The following is a 15,236-nucleotide window of genomic DNA, read 5'->3' on the forward strand; positions in this document are numbered from 1 at the left end:
ACCAGAATGCTTGATTGCCCCAAAGTCTCCAACAAAGTCACAGGATCCTCTGACTAATCTCCCATTTCATTTCATTTATTTATTTAATGAAATTTCTATCCTGCCCACCCCTGACGAGCTCAGGGCAGCTAACAACAGTTAAAAACAACATAAAATATTAAAAACAAAATATGCATTAAAATCATTTCCATGCATTTTACAGTCACTAAAAGTGCAAGATGCACATTGATGTTCTGGTTATTCTGATATGGGAGGTAGTGCAGTTGGCTTGCTGAGGCCAACAGGGCTCAAGGGAACAGGGCAGAATCATATCCTGCTCCCTCCTTCAAGAAGACGCGAGTGTGTGAGGGAGTGCGCGCAGTGTGCTGTGTTTGTATTGGAGGGGGGGGGGGATAGACACATGTGAACATCAAACTCGGAGCCCACAAAACCTGATATGAGCCAAGAGATCAGGGCTTTTATTGCAGCAGGATCTCCTTTGCGTATTATGCCACACATCCCTGTTGTAGCCAATCCTCCTGGAGTTTACAGTAGGCCCTATGCTAAGACCCCTCTAAGCTCTTGGAGGATTGGCTACATCAGGGGCGTGTGGCCTAATATGCAAGAATTCCTGCTACACAAAAAGCCCTGCAAGAGATGGTATACAGACTCTACCGGGCAATGTCTTGAATCCACTGCCACACATTTTAATCCCATTTTCTATACACAGGTGAAGGCGAACCCACAGCAGACTGCCAAAATGTGTAGTATGGATTGCCTTTTCAATGCGGTACGGTCTGTACTGCACATCTTTAAGCGATTCTTTGACAAGACAAAGGGTAAGTGGACTGAACTGCTGGAAGAGCCCTTACCACATGTATAGCTTGATATACTTGTACAGGTCATTTGGTAGAAAAAGAGGTGCCAGAGCTCATTAGCACAACTTATTTGCATACCTCATTTGCATATGCCATGCACTCCTGACATCACCAGGAGATGTACTAAATTATATCAGTTCAGCAACTACCATAAAATGCTTCTTGAATTATAATTGTCATCATAAAATCTTACTTCCATCATACTTTTAAAATTACTTTCTCCTATGTGGCCATAGTAGCATGATGAAGATTCCCATCTGTCTGCTTTATATGTTTTGGTTATTTTCCCTTGTTTCGTGCAGAAAAATATTGGGAAGTTTGTCAAATTTTAGAGTTCAGCAGAATTCTCACAGGGGGGTTGAACAATGGAGCCCAGAAGCAAGTATTGGGGGGGGGGGTAAGAGAGAAAGAGCACAATAAAATTTAGAGGTTCCAGAGCTCCACTCCTGTGAGCTCTTGCCCAAAATGAGGCCTGCTTGTATCTGTATTTAGTTGCACGCAGCTTGGAATGCACATTGACATTCCTGCCAAAAGAGACTCCTGGCCCTTTCAATGGGCCTAGACAAACACTGTGGTACATAACCAGATGTGCCTAGGTACAGTGCCTGCATATTGTTTGCTTCTCAGTGTTCACTGTCAGGGAAATAGGCTCAAACCTGCCAGGAAGCGACACCCTGGAAATCCTTTCCTGTAGCACCTGAAGTATGGGAACCCTTAATACCAAGTCAAGGTGGAAAGGAATATTCTTAAATTCATGGCTGAGTGTGAGATGCATGAAGGACATTCCTCTGAAAGTCAGAGAAGTCTAGTGGTTATGGACCAAGTTGGTGGGGACGAGTGTTCCCTCTAAGCGGAGTTAGTGTGAGCTAGCTCACAATTTTTTGGCCTCCAGCTCACACATTTTTGTCTCAGCTCAGATAAAATGACCCCAGAGCAAACTAATTTATGCAGTAGCTCACAACTTTAATGCCAGTAGCTCACAACTTTAATACCAGTAGCTCATAAAGTAAAATTTTCCCTCCACAGCTTAGAGGGAACATTGGTGGAGACCCAGATTCAAATCCCCACTCTGCCCTGGAAGCCCACACAGCTGACTCAGGGGAAGTCCTTCTCTCTGGATCCCCATAAATTCCCCAATCTAGAGCTTGCAACCCTACTTACAGATTAAGGATTTCCAAGACTGTGTAGAACAAATTGATCTCCCAGACACAAAGTATCAAAGCAAAGTATAATTGTCACTTGCAACAAAGGTTTAATCAAGGGTTGCCAACCCTCCAGATGGTAGCTGGAGATCTCCCACTATTACAACTGATCTCCAGGTGACAGAGATCAGTTCCCCTGGAGAAAATGGCTTCTTTGGAGGGTGGGCTCTATGGCATTATTTATTTATTTATTTATTTTATTAGGCTACTCTGAAGCCCCTCCATTCTCCAAACTATACCCTCCTCAGACTCCACCCCTAAAATATCCAGGTATTTTCAACCCAGACCTGGCAATTCTAGTTTAATCATAGATCCGTTAAATAAATATGTCTATGTTAAGATTCTGTGATAGTGAGTATTAACAGAATGTGGTAGGCATGGAGTGTTAGAAGGAGAGGAAGTTAGACATCCATCTATGAAGGTGAGGAAGGAAAGGTATTAAGTCTTCGATAGTAGACCTGCAAGCTTCACTCCATTGGACTTGCCTGCCTGCCACTATCCTTCCAGAGAGACTAGTTGGTAGGGTTGCCAGGCAGGGTAGCAGCAGCAGGAGGAGGTGGGGGGTGGTCTTTGTTTGTCGTGTGATGGCATCACTTCTGGACTGGTGTGACCAAAAGGAAGAGTGTCACTCCAGTGTGATGCCGTGCTTCTGGGTTATGCTGCAAGTTACAACATCATGCATGCACACTCCACACACACATACACCCCCCCCCCGTACCTGTTTTGCTGTCCTGCTTCTACCCACTGACCAGATGAGTATGGCAGGCATCAGCAACAATTACCAGGATTGCCAGCCATTAGTGGGCACTTCGTCAGCCTACTAGTAAGCCCTTCCTCAAGCACATGGCAGCCATCTTTTCCTCAGAGAAACCAGGAGTCCTTCACAGCTCCTACCCAATAAAGAGCAGAAAAGAGTCAGAGCTACTGGACTCTTAACTCTTTTCTGCTGCTACAGACAGACTAACATGGCTACCCATCTCGATCTACCCAATAAAGAATATTCCTTTCTGGCTTCCAACCATTTACATTTCCCAGTCCTAATATATGTATATATGTATGTGTTTTCTTTTTCAGAACTATATGATAGCCCCTTTGAGCCACCCAAGCGAGAATGACATCCGCTCCTTTTGTTTGTCAATGAACACCATCGCATCTTCTCCTCCCAGACTGACAACACACATGGATGTTCCCTTGTTATCAAGAAATTTTTTTGTTATGTTAACAGAAAATTCCAAAACACAATAAAGCTTATAATGACCTGAATTTTCTTGTTTGCTTTTTTCATCAAAGAATCAGTCTGGTACTTTTTAGAAAAAGAGGGGAAAGTAAATCGATTTGGACAGGGCATTTTTTGTAGAAAAAGCCCAGCATGAACTCATTTGCATATTAGGCCACATACCCCTGATGTCACCATTGTTTTGCACAGAGCTTTTCTGTAGAAAAGGCCCAACAGGGACTGATTTGCATATTAGGCTACACCCCCTGGTGGCACCATTGTTTCATGCAGCACTTTTCTATAGAAAAAGCCCAGCAGCAACTTATTTGCATATTAGGCCACACCCCTGATGGCACCATTGTTTTGCACAGGACTTTTCTGTAGAAAAGGCCCAGCAGGGACTCATTTGCATATTAGGCTACACCCCCTGATGGCACCATTGTATCACGTAGAGCTTTTCTATAGGAAAAGTTCTGCAGGAACTCATTTGCATATTAGACCACACACCCCTGACATCAAGCCAGCAGGAACTGCGTTCCTGCTCAGAAAAAGCTCCAGGTTTGGAAAGACAAGTGTGAATGTCCCAAGAAATAATTTGATATAAACTTCCCAGGTTGTTTTTATTGGCTGCCCTGTTCCTTTAACAGCAGACTGACCCACAGAAATGTAGCAGATGAAACTGTTCTTGGCATGAAGATAAACAGTACAATATGTCATGGGTGCTGGGGACCCTTCAGAGGAAGTTGAGTCTGATGCGGAAACTGTGCCCCTGCCACCTGCACCAGTGCCCCTGCCTCCTGCTGGAGAAGATCCCAGCCCCCCTGCCTCGCCCTCTCGGGTGGCTCGTGTGCGTGACCGCCTCCGGCAGGACCTCAGGGATCGGAGGAGGGCGGCACGCTCACAAGCAAGACGCTCCCTGAGCCCTGAGTTCTGAGAGGATTCTGGCCCTTCTAAGAGCAAGGATGCTTGAGTGGTAACAGGATCCTGGCTGCCTCCCTGAGCCAGCAATTAGCCCAAACAGGCAACAGCCAGCAGAGGGCTATATAGCTGTGGGCTTTGGGAGGAGGCTTTGCGGAAGCAACTAGTCATCTCCCTGACATTCTAGCATCCACTCCGGCTTGACTTTGGTTCCTGACTCCCTGACTTTGGCTTTTGACTTCTGGACTCCCTGACCTCGGCTTCTGGACCTCGGACCTGCGATACTTGCACAGCGATTTGGATTTGGCACCTCGGACGCTCCTGCTTGCTGGCTACAGACCTCGGCCTGCCTCTGGACTTTGCCTGACCCGGCCCCAGCCGTGACAGATTGCTTCCACCCAACAAACACCCACTCCACAGGATGGAGGCTGAAGCAAGTGAAACCACTGAACTACTGGCTGCGCTCCAAGCCCAGGTACAGCAGCTAACACAGGCAGTAGTGCACTTGCAGCAACAACCTGCGGCCAGTGCTCCAGCCAAGTGCCCAGTTCCCCCACCTGACAGATTTGGGGGTGCCGTGGAAGAATTTCCTGCTTTCCTGGCACAGTGTCAGCTGTACTTTGAACTAAGAGCACGGGACTTCCCCAATGACAAGACGAAGGTGTGTTTTATCATTAGTCTGTTAAAGGGGCAGGCGGCCAAGTGGGCCACACCCCTACTGGTTGGGTCCTCTCCCCTACTGACTGATTACCAGGGGTTTGAGGCCCACCTGTCTGCTGCCTTCTCCAACCCAGTCCAAGCAGCCACAGCCAACCGGAAAATCAGGGCCCTGAAACAAGGCCAGTCCTCGGTGGCTCAGTATGCCACCGAATTCAAGCTCCTGGCCCAAGACTTGGCGTGGAATGAGGCTGCTCAGATGGACCAGTTTACCGAGGGGTTGGCAGAGGAAGTCCTGGACGAACTGGCCAGGGTGGAGCGGCCCCCCACGCTCCAGGAACTTATCACCCTCTGCCTCCGCATCGATGGCCGCCTGGAAAGTCGCCGCCAAGCCAAGACCCGAGGGCGCCAGCTCCCTGCGCCATGCCACTTGGCTCCTCTCCCATCCCCAGCTAGTACCAGAGACGAGGGTGAGCCTATGCAGCTTGGAGCTGCTCGACCCCGCCTGACTCCAGAAGAGAAGGCCAGACGCCGCACGCAGAACCTGTGCCTCTACTGCGGCACGGCAGGCCACTATGCCTCTGGCTGCCCTGCTAAACATCGGATACCCGGACCTACATTGCCACCGCCGCCAAAAGGCCAGCCCCAGGCGTAAGTGGACCCTCCAGCCTGGGGCGACTAGCTGGGTCCTCCGAACAACAGGCTGATACCCCGGGCCCGTTCCTGCTACCAGTCAAACTCCGTCTGCCCGATGGACGCTGGCTGTTCGTGTATGCCATGCTGGACTCGGGAGCTGCCCACTGCTTCGTAGATGCCGCCTTTGTAAAGCAGCACCAGATTCCAGTGCAGCCAAAAGAGACTCCAACACTGGTGGAGGCTATTGACGGGCGCCTCCTCCGTTCTGGCCCCGTCACCCAGGAGACCTGTCCCATCACCTTCCACGTCCAGCAGCACCAAGAACAGCTGCAGTTTGATGTCGCCCGCATGCCTCGCTTCCCGCTGATTCTAGGCCTTTCCTGGCTGAAGCTGCACAACCCCATCGTGGACTGGGCCCAGCAGGAACTACGCTTCCGAGACCCATGCCCCCATCTGACTCCTCCCACCACTCTGGCAGCTGGCATCCCGAGTGGTGGTCCTCAGCTCCCTCAGAAGTATGCGGATTTCGCCGATGTCTTCGAAGAGACAGGAGCGGATCAGCTTCCCCCTCACCGGCCCTATGACTGTGCCATTGACTTGGTACCTGGGGCACCACTCCCGGTGGGGCGTCTGTATCCAATGTCGGAGCCTGAGTTGGCCGCTCTGCGAGACTTCCTAGATAAGAACCTGAAACGCGGCTTCATCCGACCCTCAACCTCTCCCCTGTCTGCTCCAGTCCTCTTCGTGAAGAAGAAAAGTGGGGAGCTCCGGCTGTGCAATGATTACCGGGCCCTGAACAAGATCACCATCCGCGACCGGTACCCTCTACCACTGATCCTTGAACTCTTGGATCGCTTAAAGGGGGCCCAAATCTATACCAAGCTGGACCTCCGTGGGGCGTACAATTTGGTGCGCATACGGCCCGCAGACGAATGGAAGACCGCATTTGGGGCCCGGTAAGGGCAGTACGAGCACCTGGTGATGCCCTTTGGATTGACCAACGCCCCCGCTGTCTTCCAGAGGTTCATGAACGACATATTCCGGGATTTGCTCGACCGCTTCGCAATCATATACCTGGATGACATCCTAATTTACTCCCGCAATCCTGCCCAGCACGCCGAGCACGTCCGCCAGGTCCTGCAGCGCCTGCGAACCCATGGCCTCTACGCCAAGCTGGAGAAGTGCGACTTCGACCTGCGCTCTGTCGAGTTCCTCGGTCACATTGTGTCCCCGCAAGGGATCCTCATGGACCCGAAAAAAGTAGAAGCGGTCCTGACCTGGCAGGCTCCTCAGAATCGCAAAGACCTGCAGCGATTCCTTGGTTTTGCCAACTACTATCGGCAATTCATCCCGGCCTATGCCTCCCTGACAACACCCCTGACTCGACTACTCCGCCCCAAAGAACCCTTCTGCTGGTCCCCAGAGGCCGATAACGCCTTCTCCACCCTGAAGACCCGTTTTGCCACCGGCCCACTCCTGGGATACCCTGACCCCCAGCTTCCCTTTACGGTGGAAGCTGATGCCTCCAACGTGGCCCTGGGAGCAGTGCTGTCCCAGCGCGAGGAGCCGTCTCAGCCACTCCAGCCCTGCGCCTATTACTCGCGCCAGCTCACGGCTGCGGGAAGGAACTATACCATCTGGGAGAGGGAGTTGCTCGCGATCAAGGCGGCTTTTGAGGTTTGGAGGCATTACCTCGAAGGGGCTCGCCACCCTGTTCAAGTGCTCACTGACCACCGGAACTTAGAGCACCTCCAGACCACCTGCCGTCTCGACCAGCGCCAGATCCGGTGGTCCCTATTCTTCTCTCGCTTTGACTTCCGGATCTCCTACATCCCCCATACCCAGAACCGAAAAGCAGATGCACTCTCCTGGAAACCGGAATACGCCCCTGCTTCAACTGAGGCCGCGCCCGCTGCTCCCATCCTGCCGCCCTCAGTATTTGCAGCCACCTCCACTTCACCCACACTCGTGGAGGACATTCGTGTTAGCCAGGCCAACGATCCCTGGGTCCAGCAACACCTCCAGGCACTCCAAGACAACTCGGCAGGCGAGTTCTCAACTTGAGGCGGTCTCTTGCTACACCGCGAACGCCTCTATGTGCCGCCCGGGCCCTTGCAGGCAGAAGTGCTACGCCTGACCCACGACTCGTTACCCGCCGGGCACTTTGGACAGCATAAGACCACCCACTTGCTGACGCGAGAATTCTGGTGGCCACGAGTTCGCTCCGATGTTGCCCGTTATGTCAGCTCCTGTGACGTCTGTCGGCGGGCCAAGGACGTCCCGGCCAAACCCTCGGGGTTGTTACAGCCCTTGCCCGCACCCTCAGGACCCTGGGATACCATCTCGATGGACTTCATTACAGAACTCCCACGATCCAAAGGTCAGACTTGCATCTTGGTGGTCGTCGACCTATTTACCAAGATGGCCCACTTCATTCCGTGCCCGAAACTTCCCACAGCTCAGGAGACAGCCCAGCTCTATCTTCAACACATCTTTCGTCTGCACGGACTCCCAGCCCACCTGATCTCAGACCGGGGCCCCCAGTTCTCCTCTCGGTTCTGGCAAGCCCTCCATTCCAGCCTGGGTATTCGAGTGCACCTGTCCTCAGCCTACCACCCACAGACAGATGGTCAGACAGAGCGCACCAATGCCACGCTAGAGCAATATCTCCGCTGCTACACCTGCTACCAGCAGGACGACTGGACCACTCTGTTGCCTCTAGCGGAGTTTGCATACAACAACGCGGTCCACTCGTCCACCCAAATGACCCCGTTTGCTGCAACCTACGGGTACCACCCTCGGTTCTTCCCGGCGATCCTGCCACCCACGAATGTCCCCGCCGTCGAGGCCTACCTGCAAGAACTCCGCGCCAGCCAAGACTTGCTCCGGGAGCAGCTACAGCGGGCCAAGGAAGCCTACAAACTGGCTGCGGACCGGAAGAGGCAGGAGGGCCCCCCAATCCAGCCAGGGGATCAGGTGTGGCTCTCAACTCGCTACCTGCGCCGGCCTGGTCGGTCTCACAAGCTGGATGCGCGGTTCATTGGCCCCTACCCTGTCACGGACCAAATAAACCCCGTCGCCTTCAGGCTCCAGTTGCCACCCCATCTCCGCATTCACCCGGTGTTCCATCGCTCCCTCCTTGTTCCAGCTGCACCCCCTGACCCAGCTCGGCCTCCTTGCCCACCGCCGCCACCACCGGTGTTGGTGGATGAGGAAGAAGAATACGAGGTGCGCCAGATCCTGGACTCCCGGTACCATCGTGGAGGCCTCCAGTACCTGGTGGACTGGGAGGGATACGGCCCAGAAGACCAGTCTTGGGAGCCCGAGGACAATCTTCATGCCCCGGACTTGGTGCATCGGTTCCACAATGACCACCCCGACCTTCCAGGTCCCTCGACGGAGGGGGGCCCTGGGGGGGGGATAGTGTCATGGGTGCTGGGGACCCTTCAGAGGAAGTTGAGTCTGATGCGGAAACTGTGCCCCTGCCACCTAGCATCCACTCCGGCTTGACTTTGGTTCCTGACTCCCTGACTTTGGCTTTTGACTTCTGGACTCCCTGACCTCGGCTTCTGGACCTCGGACCTGCGATACTTGCACAGCGATTTGGATTTGGCACCTCGGACGCTCCTGCTTGCTGGCTACAGACCTCGGCCTGCCTCTGGACTTTGCCTGACCCGGCCCCAGCCGTGACACAATACACATTATGTTCAAATTTTGTGTAATGGGGCTGATAGCCCTTTTTATATAAAAAAGGATGCTTCAGAATTACAGAGAGACAGACAAATTCTGCAATCACTTGTACTGAGGCAGTTTACATATAATTAAAAATCACATTAAAAACAAACAAAAATTATATAATACAGGATGTGGTTGTAATTATAATACAGGATGTGATTGGGAGTGAGGGAATGGCAGACAGGAGGGAGAAGATCCAAGTAGTCAGCCGAGTTAGTCTGAAACAAAATAGGAGTCAAGTTGCACCTTTAAGACCAGCTTAGTTTTATTCAGAATGTAACCTTTTGTGTGCTTTCTAAGCACACTTCATCTGAAGTAGTAGAACAAAAGAAGAGGAGGAGATCAAAAAAGCAGCAGGAAGTGAAGAAAAGGACATCCTTAATCTTTAAAGAAGAAAAACCTGTGAGGCACTAGTGCATCAAAAGTAGAAGGTGAAAAAGAAAACAGGAAAGCTGTGAGAAAGAAGGATAGATCTTGTTCAAATCAAGCAAGGATGGAAGCCAGGGTGTAGACAGAAAAAAAGGGAAGGCGTAGAAAAATAACAACCAAAAATCTAAAATTCCAAGAGTGTCATTTGGACACATTCTTATAATTCTCACTTGTGTGTTCCTGTTACTTTGTGGCGGGGAGGGGGAGAGCTGTTCGACACATAGTGATCAATTTGATATTACAAAGTTTTATGGCTGGAGGTTTTTATGCCAGACCTGTGCAAGCACCAGTTGTTTTCGACTCTGGGGTGACGTTGCTTTCACATTTTCATGGCAGACTTTTTACAGGGTGGTTTGCCATTGCCTTCCCCAGTCATCTACACTTTTCCCCAGCAAGCTGGGTACTCATTTTACTGACCTCGGAAGGATGGAAGGCTGAGTCAACCTGGAGCCGGCTACCTGAACCCAGCTTCCATCAAGATAGAACTCAGGTTGTGAGCAGGGAACTCAGACTGCAGTGCTGCAGCTTTACCACTCTGCACCACGGGGCTATTAACTATGCCAGACATAAAGTGATGTAATATTAAAGCAAAACCAGGAAAGGGGGGGCACCTCAAACAACAGGAATACTCGAGCAAGGAAAATGAGAATGCGGAAAAGCCCAGTGTTTAAAAAATTCAACATGTGACACATCTGTATAGTACAGTGGACTTTGTTGAACCAGACAGAAATGAAGTATGGGAAATGTTGCAGATTCCCCACAAGCAGGTCTTGGATTCAGTGGGAGCTCACAGGAGCACAACTCCTGAACCTTTCTGAGAATTCCACTTCCTCCTTCCCACCTTGTCCATTGAATGGTAGGTGCAGCTGCATAACAATCCCTAGATGAGCTCCACCACCTATTTTCCTACAAAACAACCCCTCCCCACAAGAGAGGTCTTGTCCCAAGAGAGGTCTGGGTGTCCCAGACGTGAAGGGAATCAAAACATCTTGGCCCTCGTTATCTTGAGAAACCCCACATCCCCATGCTATTTGCAATGGAAACTAAGGTTCTTTGTATGTGGCAGGCAAACCTCACCAGAAAATGAAGTCAGGAGTCCAAAAATTGGCCACCAGCTTCAGAATGATGATCTGCAGAACCAAAAATGAAAGGGAATTGAAACATCCTGGCACACTTTAAGTCCCAAACATCTCTCTGGCATTTGTAAATGCAAAGATTTATTCTTGAGAAGCCAGGATGGGCAGGCAACACAGATGAGAGTGAGTGGGTGGAAAATATCTCATCTGTGAAAAAATACAGGGGACTTAACAACTTCCCTGATCTAACAGAGAGCCTGGGTAGTGTAGTGGCTAGAGTGACTGGCTAGAATCTAAGAGACTCCAGGATGAATTCCCCATTCTGCTACAGAACCTGGCTGGGTGACTTTGGGCTAGTCATACCCTCTCAGCCTAATGCACCTCACAGGGATGTTGTTGTGAGGATTAAATAGAGGATAGGAGAATAATGTGAATCACTTTGGCTCCTTGTTGGGAAAAAAATGGGAGCACAGACAGGGAACATTTTTTACAAAATAAATGGTGTTTAAGAAATTCCCTCATCTATCAGAGCCCTTGCAGTTATGCATATTTGACTAGGGTCCAGAAGTCTGATGTTCAAATCCCCTCCTTGCCACTGAAATTTGCTGGCTGATCTTGGGCCAGGTACATATTCTCAGCTTAACCTAGCTCACAAGATTTTGGTGAGGAGAAAATGGAAGCAAAAATAATGTAAGCCACTTTGGGTCCCCGTTGGGGAGAAAGGCAGGGTTTGACCCTTGTTATAAATCTGATTTTGCCTAAAGTTTGCCAGGTAAGGAAGATCTCTGAGGTTTATGCTTCATCCCGAATTGCTGCAACTCCTTGTCAGGAAACAAAGCTAAGTCTGCTATCTATGGGCTGTGAAAGTCCTGGAAATTTGTCAGTGAAGACCTAGGAACAGCAGTGTTTGAGGAGAGGAGGAACTTCAGCAGGGTATAATGCTGTGTCGTCCACCCTTCAAAGGATCTGTTTTCTTCGATAAACATTGCTTGGAATCTAAATTGGATTCAGTTGCTTGATGTACAGCAACCTCACTGCCTGATCCGAGGTGTCTTTGAACAACAAGGGGCAATGAGGCTTAATTGATTTATTTAGATAATTTATCCACCCCTCTCCCTACACCCTGCCTGAGGTGACTTTGACTTTCTCTAAGTAAAGCCTGCCCTTGAATCAGGGCAAAGGCAGAAAGGATATGGCAAGCATCACTAAAAGGTCGATTTTTCACCTCAGTGTCAGGAAAATGTTCATTATTTTACTGATTCCTGGCTTTGTGTGAGATTGGCTTTGTCTTTGCACTCTCTGTTTTCTCCGTTAAGAGGTTATTTTGTTCCCCTTTATTAATCCATCATCATGTTTACCTCATCCACTTTTCTCTGGCTACCTCCCATAATTAAATATCAGTTATTTTAGAGCAATTAAAAATTAACTTTTAACTATAAGAAACATTTCAACACCACTATTGTTTGGGTTGCTAGCTTTAATTAATATCTGGAAAACCCAAATTATACTGCAGTCTCCGTCACCTCCTTTCTCCTCTAATATCTCCGCTTGTTGCCTCTATATCAATTTATCAGAATTGCATCACTCTCCAAAGACATCAGGAAGATGTAGCCTGATTCCCCTCCCCCCTGCCATTCCATTGCTATGGCAACGGTAGGGTCCAAGCTACAGGAATTTACGTATGGCAACCAGGAGAGACAGTTGCTATAGCAACAACTGGCGTGGAAGTAGCAGAGAGCTAGGCCTAGGCCTCATTAGTTAGGGAGGGGGCTAGAGTTGTTGGCACAACTGTTTCCCCTGCTCTCAGGGTTTCTGTGCCTCATGACAATCAGAAATTCAACAGGTGAAGCTGTCTTGTGGCTGGAAGTCTGCATTGGAATGAGGAACACCTGTTGGGTTCCTACCTGTCCCAACATTGTTAAAAGCATAGGGTACCTGGCAGAATAAACAGGACTACTAGGTTTCTAAGAAGACTTCCCTATATTTAAAGATGAGGTCAGGGTTCCCATGGCTTTTCCCAAGAAAACAGGGTCAAAGTTAAGTGCACTATAGGCAAATGTGTCTCCATGAAGGCAGAAGACATGAAGTTTTACTGCCCACATTGGGTAGGGTTTAATCTGTCAGTGGATGTAAGAAACATACATTTTGTGTAGGTTTTTAGTAGGGTTGCCAATCCCCAGGTGGTGGCAGGGGAACCCCCCATTTAGGGGCCCTCCCCCCACTTCAAGGTCATCAGAACGCAGGGAGAGGGGAGGGAAATGTCTGCTAGGAACTCTATTATTCCATATAGAGACTTATTCCCATAGGAAATAATGGAGAATTGATCTGTGGGTATCTGGGACTCTGGGGAGGCTGTTTGTTAAGGTAGATGGACCAAATTTTCAGTATAGCATCCAGTGCCTCTCCCCAAGATACCCCCCAAGTTTCAAAAGGATTGGACCGGGGGTCCAATTCTATGAGCCCCAAAAGAAGGTGCCCCTATCCTTTATTATTTCCTATGGGGAAAAGGCATTTAAAAAGATGTGAGGTCCCTTTAAATGTGATGGCCAGAACTCCTTTGGAGTTCAATTATGCTTGTCACACCCTTGCTCCTGGCTCCACCTCCGATATCTCCTGGCTCCACCCCCAAAGTCCCCAGATATTTCTTGAATTGGACTTGGTGACCCTAGTTTTTAGAGGAGATCTGAAATCTTAGAGAAATGCCTCATCTGATAATGAGATCAAGGCTCATTCGGGAAATGTGTGAACATAGGCATGTGTTTGTGACTCCTGGGTAATAAGTTATCAGTGGGTTTTGTTGGAGGGATCATGGTTTGGTGAGAGAACCCAGGCATGCTCATGGAGCAGACTTTGCTGTTTGAAAAGTAGGCCAGTGCATGCCAAGAGAGCCTTCTCAGCCGCATTTAGCTTGTCAACCTCCTTTCTTTCATCCAGCTTACATGGCAACGCTAATCCATCCATTCTTTTATAAACTTGCTGCTGGACTTCTGCAATGCACTCTACATTGGGCTGTCCTTGAAGTCAACTTGGAAACTGCAACAGGTTCAGAATGTGCCAGCCCAACTACTGGCAGGGGCCAACTGACAAGGAAACATTTCACCCATTTTAAAACAGCTGCTTTGGCTGCCATTTGTTTTCAAGTTCAATTCAAGGAGCCCTTCATATCCTAAGACCCCCATATCTGAAGGACCATATCTCCCTATATGTTTCTATGTGCCAACTAGTCTTCTGGTTGCCACTTGCTAGTTGTTTCCCCACTTAAGAAAGCCTGCTTGGCATCTATTAGAGCAGGGGTCCCCAATTTTTTGAGCATGGGCACCTTCAGAGTTTTGAGAGGGGGAGTTAAGTTCCACCCCAAAATAGCACAGCCAAACAAAATATAGCTTCCAGTTCCACAGGAGGTGGAGTAAGGCTCCAATTGGCTGCCTCAAGTGACAGAGCCAAGCACAATACCACTCTCCTTGCTTTGTAAAAGACTATCAGAAAGTAAATAAGCAAACACAGGAAGCCCAAAGTTAGGAGAAGGGAGAAAGAGAAGGGGACATGGATGTCCACTTTGTCCTCCTGATCCTTCAGTGGCTGCAGCTGTCACTGAAGCTCTGGAAAACCCCTTCTATTTGAATGAGGGCAGGCAAAAATGAGCCCTGTCTTACAACCACCCTACCCCCATGTTTTGAAAAGTTCCACAGAAGTACTGGCAAGTCCATGGACAACACATGGAGGAACCCTGTATTAAAGACTGTGTCTTTTCTGTAATGGCTCCCATAAGAGAGATACCATCTGTAGACATTTTTAGGAGGTGCTGTAGGCTGTTTCATTTGGGAGGCTTTAATGGGTTTTAAGTTGCAGGCACTTTCTTGGGAAGGTAGGGTTTTATTTTATATATATAAGTATGGCAGTCCTAAGCTCTGCTCATGATCTGAGTTCGATCCCCGGCGGAAGCTGGGTTTTCAGATAGCCGGCTCGAGGTTGACTCAGCCTTCCATCCTTCCGAGGTCGGTAAAATGAGTACCCAGCTTGCAGGAGGTGGGGGGGAAGTGTAGATGACTGGGGAAAGCAATGGCAAACCACCCTGTAAAAAGTCTGCCGTGAAAACGTTGTAAAATCAACGTCACCCCAGAATCGGAAATGACTGGTGCTTGCACAGGGGACCTTTCCTTTCCTTTCCTTTCCTTTCCTTTCCTTTCCTTTCCTTTCCTTTCCTTTCCTTTCCTTTCCTTTCTATATATATATAATTTTGGAACTGTACTCTGCCTTGGGTCACAGGGGAAAGGTGAGGTATAAATGTTTCAAAAAATAAATATTTGCCTGCAGAAGGAAGGGAGGAGCTCACCATCTCCACTTAAATGGATCAGGCAGTAAGTTATATGAAAGACCTCTACCTGAAGAGCCACTGCTAGTCCAGAATAGACAATATTGACTTTGGCCGGCTTTGTGTGATCATCCTAGAATCTGAAGCAATCATTTTCCAGTATGTCAACAACAGCATATCTGGGACAGCTTCTTATTA

General features: G+C 49.3%; 1 long non-coding RNA gene across 1 annotated transcript; it reads left to right on the top strand.

Annotated features, from left to right (window-relative positions):
- The first annotated feature begins 636 nt into the window (after nucleotides 1-636).
- LOC132571438 (uncharacterized) lies at nucleotides 637-3,177 on the top strand. The gene is made up of 2 exons (XR_009555389.1): nucleotides 637-818; nucleotides 3,134-3,177. It is a non-coding gene; the product is annotated as an uncharacterized LOC132571438 (long non-coding RNA).
- The last annotated feature ends 12,059 nt before the right edge of the window (nucleotides 3,178-15,236 follow it).

The sequence above is a fragment of the Heteronotia binoei genome, chromosome 5 (assembly GCF_032191835.1).
Source record: "Heteronotia binoei isolate CCM8104 ecotype False Entrance Well chromosome 5, APGP_CSIRO_Hbin_v1, whole genome shotgun sequence".
NCBI classification, from domain to species: domain Eukaryota; kingdom Metazoa; phylum Chordata; class Lepidosauria; order Squamata; family Gekkonidae; genus Heteronotia; species Heteronotia binoei.